The sequence below is a fragment of the Diuraphis noxia genome, unplaced genomic scaffold (assembly GCF_037042655.1).
Source record: "Diuraphis noxia isolate RWA-SAM2 unplaced genomic scaffold, SU_Dnox_SAM2 contig0001, whole genome shotgun sequence".
NCBI classification, from domain to species: Eukaryota; Metazoa; Arthropoda; class Insecta; order Hemiptera; family Aphididae; genus Diuraphis; species Diuraphis noxia.
The window spans coordinates 110,860,001-110,870,000 of record NW_028301711.1 but is presented as its reverse complement, the minus strand read 5'-3'; the positions used below and the strand labels follow the sequence as shown (position 1 = coordinate 110,870,000).

The following is a 10,000-nucleotide window of genomic DNA, read 5'->3' as shown; positions in this document are numbered from 1 at the left end:
AGAATAGGTTGAGGTCGTTTCGGCCCCAATGTCCTCTAATCATTCGCTTTACCGTATGAGACATCCTCCGTGTTACGAGCGGGTTGTTACCGCGCCGTACAGCGCGGAGTCCCACCGGCGTCCGTACGCCCGCGAACGGGCGGGACACATCGGCGCCAGCTATCCTGAGGGAAACTTCGGATGGAACCAGCTACTAGATGGTTCGATTAGTCTTTCGCCCCTATACCCAGCTCAGACGATCGATTTGCACGTCAGAATCGCTGCGGACCTCCATCAGGGTTTCCCCTGACTTCATCCTGGCCAGGCATAGTTCACCATCTTTCGGGTACCAACGTGTGCGCTAAGGGTGCGCCCCCGGACGGCCGGAGCCGACCTGGCGGAGACGCCCCCGGACTGCGGACCAGCGCGACTTTGAACGCCGGTGGGTTCGGTCGCTAGGCCATCGTCCGCACCGTAAACGGTTCACTTTCATTGCGCCAAACGTGGTTTTTCGTGAGATCACCGTTGACTCGCGCACACGTTAGACTCCTTGGTCCGTGTTTCAAGACGGGTCGGAAAGTAGCCCGAAACTCGTCGCCGACCGACGGGACCCCGCCTGCGACGGGGCCGCGTCGACGGTTCATGCCGTCGGGCGAGCCGACCAGGAGCACCGGGGTTCGGCGCGAACGGTCACGCCGAGGCGCGACCGCCGCGACGAACCGCCACCCGGGCCCTTCGGCCGGCGCCCAACGAGTCGCGACGTCCGCTGACCGAGCGAAAGATCCGGCCGGCGGTGAGACCACCGACCGTGAATTCGCCCGGCGGGGACTCGCGGGCTCTGTCCGTTTACACCCGAACGGTTTCACGTTCTTATGAACTCTCTCTTCAAAGTTCTTTTCAACTTTCCCTCACGGTACTTGTCCACTATCGGTCTCGTGGCCGTATTTAGCCTTAGATGGAGTTTACCACCCGCTTCGGGCTGCACTCTCAAGCAACCCGACTCGAAGGCGCGGTCCGATCCCGGAACGCTGTGACGGCCTCTACTGGCCTGGCACCATCTGCGGGCCATGGCCCCGTTCAAGGGAGACTTGGACCGTCACGTGCGCCCCGGCAACGAGGCCGGCCCGTACGCCACAACTCCCATACGTGCCGCGACACAAAAGTGCGCGGCGGGATTCGGCGATGGGCTTTTCCCTGTTCGCTCGCCGCTACTGGGGGAATCACGGTTGTTTTCTTTTCCTCCGCTTATTAATATGCTTAAATCCGGCGGGTAGTCCCGCCTGATCTGAGGTCGGAACAAGTGTGTGGTACGTGTGGTGGTGGTAACTGGTGCGCGGGTCCGCGCTCCGTCCGCGCGGCGACGGTCCGCGTCCGCTTCTCGGTTGCCGGAGAGGTGGCGTCTCGAGGACGACTCTCAGCCGACCCGGCCGCGCTCTCGCGCGGCGGGCGGACGGGGACGTGCCGTTCGACGGCGCGAGAACCCGTGACTGTTTGCCGTCACAACTTGGGCGGACGACCGGGGGCAGCCGCGAGCGGTAGCCCGCGTTTTCCCCGGTCGAGCCGCCAAACTCGCGCGGGCGCGGCGTGCGGCCGACGGGCGCGCGGGCGCCGGTCCCCGTGAGGACCGGACGCGGCGCGCGCGCTCCGCCGGACGCCTGCCGTGCCGGCGCATCGGTCTGGCCGAGTATCCGGTATACGACCCTCAGACAGGCGTGGCCCGGGACCCGCGGGTCACCGAGGCCGCAATGTGCGTTCGACTGGTCGATGTTCGTATAACCTGCGGATTACACGACGACGCGCAGATAGCTGCGGTCTTCATCGATCCACGAGCCAAGTGATCCGCCGTTCGGGGTCGGGTGTTTGTTTTTTTTTTTTTTCGTTTACACAATCGTCTTCCGACGACGGTAACCATCTTTCGGTCGACTCTCGGTCGGGGGTCGCGGCGCGCGGGCGGTCGGCGGACGACAACCGTGCGCGGTTGTCGCGCGCGAGCGCACGCGGCCACGGGGTCGGATTAGGCGCGCGCGAGACCGGCAAGCGAGTCGCCGGCGCCGCGGGCCCGTCTCTAATGATCCTTCCGCAGGTTCACCTACGGAAACCTTGTTACGACTTTTACTTCCTCTAAACGGCCGAGTTCGGTCATCTTCCCGGTCGCGCGACGACCCAGCCCCCGAGGGGGCCGAATAACGCGCGTCCAGTCCGAAGACCTCACTGCGGTCGTTCAATCGGTAGTAGCGACGGGCGGTGTGTACAAAGGGCAGGGACGTAATCAACGCGAGCTGATGACTCGCGCTTACTGGGAATTCCTCGTTCACGTGGAAAAATTGCAAGCCACGATCCCTAAGCACGAAGGAGGTTCAGCGGGTTACCCGGAAGCCTGTCGGCCCAGGAATGTTAACACACGCTGATTCCTTCAGTGTAGCGCGCGTGCGGCCCAGAACATCTAAGGGCATCACAGACCTGTTATCGCTCAGTCTCGTGCGGCTATTTTCGTCCGCCGCCTGTCCCTCTAAGAAGAGTTTAAGCTCCTGGGAGCCGGCGGTAGCCCTAGTAACGTATCGTGATCCGCCGGCGACGGCCGCGAACGCGGCGCGCTTCACCGCGGAGCCCAGCGCACGACTGACGCACGGCGACCGGAGGTTGCCCCCCGACCCCCGCACGCCCGCCGCACGCCGGGACGCGGATGGCGCGGCCGCGCCCGACGACCGCCGTGGACGACGGGCGAACGCGTTCGGGGATACCGGGCCGAGCCGACGGGAACGCGAACGCAGACGGCCGAAACCGCCGGCGCCGCGCCCACGCCGACCCGGGTTTACCCGCCTAGTTAGCAGGACAGAGTCTCGTTCGTTATCGGAATTAACCAGACAGATCGCTCCACCAACTAAGAACGGCCATGCACCACCACCCACCGAATCAAGAAAGAGCTCTCAATCTGTCAATCTTTCCGGTGTCCGGGCCTGGTGAGGTTTCCCGTGTTGAGTCAAATTAAGCCGCAGGCTCCACTCCTGGTGGTGCCCTTCCGTCAATTCCTTTAAGTTTCAACTTTGCAATCATACTTCCCCCGGAACCGAAAAGCTTCGGTTTCCCGGAAGCTGCCCGCCGGGTCGTTAATGAAACGCCGGCGGATCGCTAGCTGGCATCGTTTACAGTTAGAACTAGGGCGGTATCTGATCGCCTTCGAACCTCTAACTTTCGTTCTTGATCATACGAGAACGTACTTGGCAAATGCTTTCGCGTCAGTTCGTCTCGAGACGATCCAAGAATTTCACCTCTAACGTCTCGGTACGAATGCCCCCGCCCGTCTCTGTTGATCATTACCTCCGGTCCCGAAAACCGGCCCGGCGGGACGCGCGGGCGACTGGCGCCCGCGGCCCGGCGGCCCGCGCACGGAAACGCCCCGGAGGGCGGTTTCGCGCGCCCGCGAAGGGCGGAGATGCGCGGGACCGAGGTCTTGTTCCATTATTCCATGCGACCAGTATTCAGGGCCTTTTGACGAGACGGCCGTGAAGCCGCCCCGCCAGATTTGAGCCTGCTTTGAGCACTCTAATTTGTTCAAAGTAAACGTGTCGGCCCGCCGACGGCACTCGGTGAAGAGCACCGCGCAGCAAGATTGGAGTAGGCGGCCGCCGTCGTCGAACCCCGACGGCCGCGCGACGCGTGGCCGCGCGGCGCGCCGGGAGCACGAGACACGTGTCCGCCTGCCGACAATACGTCCGGCCGACGTGCCGGTAACTAACACCCCGAGACGGCTGACGAGCGCGACGGCGACCGCGCCGACGGGACACGTGGTCCCGCGGCACGGCCGGCCGCGACACGCCGGACCGCCAGGGTGGTCCGGCACCGCCCAGACACAGATCCGACTACGAGCTTTTTAACCGCAACAACTTTAATATACGCTATTGGAGCTGGAATTACCGCGGCTGCTGGCACCAGACTTGCCCTCCAATTGATCCTCGTTTAAAGGTTTTAAAGTGTTCTCATTCCGATTACGGGGCCTCGGATGAGTCCCGTATCGTTATTTTTCGTCACTACCTCCCCGTTCCGGGAGTGGGTAATTTGCGCGCCTGCTGCCTTCCTTGGATGTGGTAGCCGTTTCTCAGGCTCCCTCTCCGGAATCGAACCCTGATTCCCCGTTACCCGTTACCACCACGGTAGGCATGGAACCTACCGTCGACAGTTGATAAGGCAGACATTTGAAAGATGCGTCGCCGGTACGGAGACCGTGCGATCAGCTCGAAGTTATTCAGAGTCACCAGGTCTTTGCGCGGGCCGCGATCGGGACGCGCACGAAGCGCGCCGCGACGGGCCGGTTTTGATCTAATAAAAGCGTTCCTCCCGCGCGCGACGCCCGAGAGCGCCGCGACGGTCGGAACTCTGTCGGCATGTATTAGCTCTAGAATTACCACAGTTATCCAAGTAACTTGGGTACGATCTAAGGAACCACAACTGATTTAATGAGCCTTTCGCGGTTTCACCTTAATGCGGCTTGCACTGAGACATGCATGGCTTAATCTTTGAGACAAGCATATGACTACTGGCAGGATCAACCAGGGATCTCGGGTTTACTGCTACCGCGCCCCGCGACCGCCACGCGCGTGGCGGCCTGGGACGCGTGCGTCCGAGCGCCGGTCCGACGCCCCGCGGAAGGGGGCGGCGAGCCGACGCCGAGGGCGATCGCGTGGCCGGGACCGCTGTGGGTCACGGCCGCGCGACCGACCGCGGTTCAACAACAACAAAATGTGTGTGTGGTGTGGTCGGCACACGGAGTGCGACACGTTGACGAGACGGACCGGGTGACGGTCGACCGCCGGGTTCGGGTGACGGTGTGTGCACGGGTCCCCGGCGAGCGTACCGAGACCGGCTCTCGCCCGATTCGTAACGGCCCCCAGCCGAGATCGAGGGGGAAGCCGGGACGCGACGCGAAGTCCGCCGTCCCGTGGCTTCGCCCCGGCGACCGCCGGGCGCGGCGACGATGGCCGGCCGCGGCGGGAATGTTCTGGCGTCGAGTGTTCGTGACACGCGGAACGGTAACGGGAGTCGTCATCGGTGTGGATTGGCGCGCGCCGCGCAAACACCGGCTGGTGGACGCGCGGCGCCGGTTGAGTTTCGCCACTCGGATTGCGAGATGGGTCGGCGGCCGAAACGCGGACGCGTGTCACCTTCCGCCGGCTCTCACCGGACCGGCCACTCAACCGACGGTGTCCCGCGTACGTGGACGACCGTCAGTTGGCGGCGACCGGTGGGCGCCGCGAGGTGTACGCGCCGTCTTCGGCGTCGCCCGTGGCTTTGCTGTTGTGGTGTTCGTGATCGGCGGCCGGCCGTCGACTGCAACGCCGACGACCGAACCGCTCACAAATTTACAAAATCCCGGGTTTTTCCACCTTAATGGCGTAGCGTCGTTCGTGTAACAGTGGACGCGCGCCCGTGGACTACCGCAATCCGCGCCCGTATCGGATCCCCCCGCCCGAACACTAATACCCCCGCCACAATCGCATTTCGCCTAACGTTGTTACAAGTCGTCGACCACCGTACGCACGCCGCTTGGCGGCACGGCACGAAAAAAAGTGGCGGGACGCAAATCTAGCCGGCCGACCACCTACGACACCGACCACCGGGCGCGCGGATTGGGACAGTGATAATACATTTCGTCTAACCGACCACCCGTAATGGCGTAGCGTCGCTCGTGCAACAGTGGACGCGCGCCCGTCAACTACCGCAATCGGCGCGCGTATCGGTTCCCCCCACCCGAACACTAATACCCCCGCCGCAATCGCACAATCGAAAAATATTTAAAAATCGCATCACGTCCGTCGGACCTACTATTCCTGATAGTATTCGGTGCGCCCGACGAGATCACCTCTTTGGTTCGTCCACCGAACACCGACCGATAACGAGTTATTGGGTTTGGAAAAAATCGCGATCCAAAAACTCCGGTTTCGAAACCCCGTGCAACGTCGACGTCCGGGCTGCCCGCATGCGACCTACCCCGGCTCGACGGACCACCGTGGACGGTCGACTGGAAAATAATACGTGTTCATCGTAAACGACGTTAGGACGCGCGTAACAGTGCTACGTAATTTTTTTTCACCCGACCACCCGACATGAACAAATCTTCTCCCGTCCCACCGACCGCGGTCTACCCGGGCCACCCGAGCGCATTTCGTCTAACCGACCACCCGTGACGTTGTTACAAGTCGTCGACCACCGTACGCACGCCGCTTGGCGGCACGGCACGAAAAAAAATGGCGGGACGCAAATCTAGCCGGCCGCCATGCGGTCCCGAGTAGCAGTACCGGCCGACCGCCTACGACACCGACCACCGGGCGCGCGGATTGGGACAGTGATAATACATTTCGTCTAACCGACCACCCGTAATGGCGTAGCGTCGCTCGTGCAACAGTGGACGCGCGCCCGTCAACTACCGCAATCGGCGCGCGTATCGGTTCCCCCCACCCGAACACTAATACCCCCGCCACAATCGCACAATCGAAAAATATTTAAAAATCGCATCACGTCCGTCGGACCTACTATTCCTGATAGTATTCGGTGCGCCCGACGAGATCACCTCTTTGGTTCGTCCACCGAAAACCGACCGTTAACGAGTTATTGGGTTTGGAAAAAATCGCGATCCAAAAACTCCGGTTTCGAAACCCCGTGCAACGTCGACGTCCGGGCTGCCCGCATGCGACCTACCCCGGCTCGACGGACCACCGTGGACGGTCGACTGGAAAATAATACGTGTTCATCGTAAACGACGTTAGGACGCGCGTAACAGTGCTACGTAATTTTTTTTCACCCGACCACCCGACATGAACAAATCTTCTCCCGTCCCACCGACCGCGGTCTACCCGGGCAACCCCGAGCGCATTTCGTCTAACCGACCACCCGTGACGTTGTTGCAAGTCGTCGACCACCGTACGCACCCGCGTAAATCGAACGCTGCACGCCGCGTGGCTGCACGGCACGAAAAAAAATGGCGCCGCCTGCGCGGGCGGGACGCAAATCGCGTCCCGCTAGCCGGCCGCCAGGCGGTCCCGCGTAGCAGTGCGGCCGACCACCTACGACACCGACCACCGGGCGCGCGCGGATTGGGACAGTGATAATACAACATGCACACTGTCCTTATTACCATCTGGTAATTTTTTTTTCACCCGACATGAACAAATCTTCTCCCGTCCCACCGACCGCGGTCTACCCGGGCAACCCCGAGCGCATTTCGTCTAACCGACCACCCGTGACGTTGTTGCAAGTCGTCGACCACCGTACGCACCCGCGTAAATCGAACGCTGCACGCCGCGTGGCTGCACGGCACGAAAAAAAATGGCGCCGCCTGCGCGGGCGGGACGCAAATCGCGTCCCGCTAGCCGGCCGCCAGGCGGTCCCGCGTAGCAGTGCGGCCGACCACCTACGACACCGACCACCGGGCGCGCGCGGATTGGGACAGTGATAATACAACATGCACACTGTCCTTATTACCATCTGGTAATTTTTTTTTCACCCGACATGAACAAATCTTCTCCCGTCCCACCGACCGCGGTCTACCCGGGCAACCCCGAGCGCATTTCGTCTAACCGACCACCCGTGACGTTGTTGCAAGTCGTCGACCACCGTACGCACCCGCGTAAATCGAACGCTGCACGCCGCGTGGCTGCACGGCACGAAAAAAAATGGCGCCGCCTGCGCGGGCGGGACGCAAATCGCGTCCCGCTAGCCGGCCGCCAGGCGGTCCCGCGTAGCAGTGCGGCCGACCACCTACGACACCGACCACCGGGCGCGCGCGGATTGGGACAGTGATAATACAACATGCACACTGTCCTTATTACCATCTGGTAATTTTTTTTTCACCCGACATGAACAAATCTTCTCCCGTCCCACCGACCGCGGTCTACCCGGGCAACCCCGAGCGCATTTCGTCTAACCGACCACCCGTGACGTTGTTGCAAGTCGTCGACCACCGTACGCACCCGCGTAAATCGAACGCTGCACGCCGCGTGGCTGCACGGCACGAAAAAAAATGGCGCCGCCTGCGCGGGCGGGACGCAAATCGCGTCCCGCTAGCCGGCCGCCAGGCGGTCCCGCGTAGCAGTGCGGCCGACCACCTACGACACCGACCACCGGGCGCGCGCGGATTGGGACAGTGATAATACAACATGCACACTGTCCTTATTACCATCTGGTAATTTTTTTTTCACCCGACATGAACAAATCTTCTCCCGTCCCACCGACCGCGGTCTACCCGGGCAACCCCGAGCGCATTTCGTCTAACCGACCACCCGTGACGTTGTTGCAAGTCGTCGACCACCGTACGCACCCGCGTAAATCGAACGCTGCACGCCGCGTGGCTGCACGGCACGAAAAAAAATGGCGCCGCCTGCGCGGGCGGGACGCAAATCGCGTCCCGCTAGCCGGCCGCCAGGCGGTCCCGCGTAGCAGTGCGGCCGACCACCTACGACACCGACCACCGGGCGCGCGCGGATTGGGACAGTGATAATACAACATGCACACTGTCCTTATTACCATCTGGTAATTTTTTTTTCACCCGACATGAACAAATCTTCTCCCGTCCCACCGACCGCGGTCTACCCGGGCAACCCCGAGCGCATTTCGTCTAACCGACCACCCGTGACGTTGTTGCAAGTCGTCGACCACCGTACGCACCCGCGTAAATCGAACGCTGCACGCCGCGTGGCTGCACGGCACGAAAAAAAATGGCGCCGCCTGCGCGGGCGGGACGCAAATCGCGTCCCGCTAGCCGGCCGCCAGGCGGTCCCGCGTAGCAGTGCGGCCGACCACCTACGACACCGACCACCGGGCGCGCGCGGATTGGGACAGTGATAATACAACATGCACACTGTCCTTATTACCATCTGGTAATTTTTTTTTCACCCGACATGAACAAATCTTCTCCCGTCCCACCGACCGCGGTCTACCCGGGCAACCCCGAGCGCATTTCGTCTAACCGACCACCCGTGACGTTGTTGCAAGTCGTCGACCACCGTACGCACCCGCGTAAATCGAACGCTGCACGCCGCGTGGCTGCACGGCACGAAAAAAAATGGCGCCGCCTGCGCGGGCGGGACGCAAATCGCGTCCCGCTAGCCGGCCGCCAGGCGGTCCCGCGTAGCAGTGCGGCCGACCACCTACGACACCGACCACCGGGCGCGCGCGGATTGGGACAGTGATAATACAACATGCACACTGTCCTTATTACCATCTGGTAATTTTTTTTTCACCCGACATGAACAAATCTTCTCCCGTCCCACCGACCGCGGTCTACCCGGGCAACCCCGAGCGCATTTCGTCTAACCGACCACCCGTGACGTTGTTGCAAGTCGTCGACCACCGTACGCACCCGCGTAAATCGAACGCTGCACGCCGCGTGGCTGCACGGCACGAAAAAAAATGGCGCCGCCTGCGCGGGCGGGACGCAAATCGCGTCCCGCTAGCCGGCCGCCAGGCGGTCCCGCGTAGCAGTGCGGCCGACCACCTACGACACCGACCACCGGGCGCGCGCGGATTGGGACAGTGATAATACAACATGCACACTGTCCTTATTACCATCTGGTAATTTTTTTTTCACCCGACATGAACAAATCTTCTCCCGTCCCACCGACCGCGGTCTACCCGGGCAACCCCGAGCGCATTTCGTCTAACCGACCACCCGTGACGTTGTTGCAAGTCGTCGACCACCGTACGCACCCGCGTAAATCGAACGCTGCAAGCCGCGTCCCGCTAGCCGGCCGCCAGGCGGTCCCGCGTAGCAGTGCGGCCGACCACCGGGCGCGCGCGGATTGGGACAGTGATAATACAACATGCACACTGTCCTTATTACCTTCTGGTAGATGAGGACAGTGCACTGTCCCTATCGTCCCCGATAGCGATGAGGACAGTGCACTGTCCCTATCGTCCCCGTTAGCGATGAGGACAGTGCACTAACCCCCTCGTCACCGATAGCGATGAGGACAGTACTGGTTCGAATGATATTTCACTGTCCCTTTCCTCCTCTGGTGAATGGGGACAG

At 61.9% G+C, this 10,000-nt stretch overlaps 3 non-coding genes across 3 annotated transcripts in view; all 3 read right to left on the bottom strand.

Moving 5' to 3' along the window:
- LOC149063347 (large subunit ribosomal RNA) overlaps positions 1-1,273 on the bottom strand; it is a 4,199-nt gene extending 2,926 nt beyond the window's left edge. Inside the window, exon 1 of the ribosomal RNA XR_016190018.1 lies at positions 1-1,273. This exon is cut by the window's left edge and continues 2,926 nt beyond it. This is a non-coding gene — a ribosomal RNA (large subunit ribosomal RNA).
- Positions 1,274-1,675: 402 nt separating this feature from the next.
- LOC149063346 (5.8S ribosomal RNA) lies at positions 1,676-1,833 on the bottom strand. Its single transcript, XR_016190026.1, has one exon. It is a non-coding gene; the product is annotated as a 5.8S ribosomal RNA (ribosomal RNA).
- A 212-nt stretch (positions 1,834-2,045) lies between these two features.
- LOC149063345 (small subunit ribosomal RNA) lies at positions 2,046-4,533 on the bottom strand. Its single transcript, XR_016190000.1, has one exon. It is a non-coding gene; the product is annotated as a small subunit ribosomal RNA (ribosomal RNA).
- Positions 4,534-10,000: the final 5,467 nt, after the last annotated feature.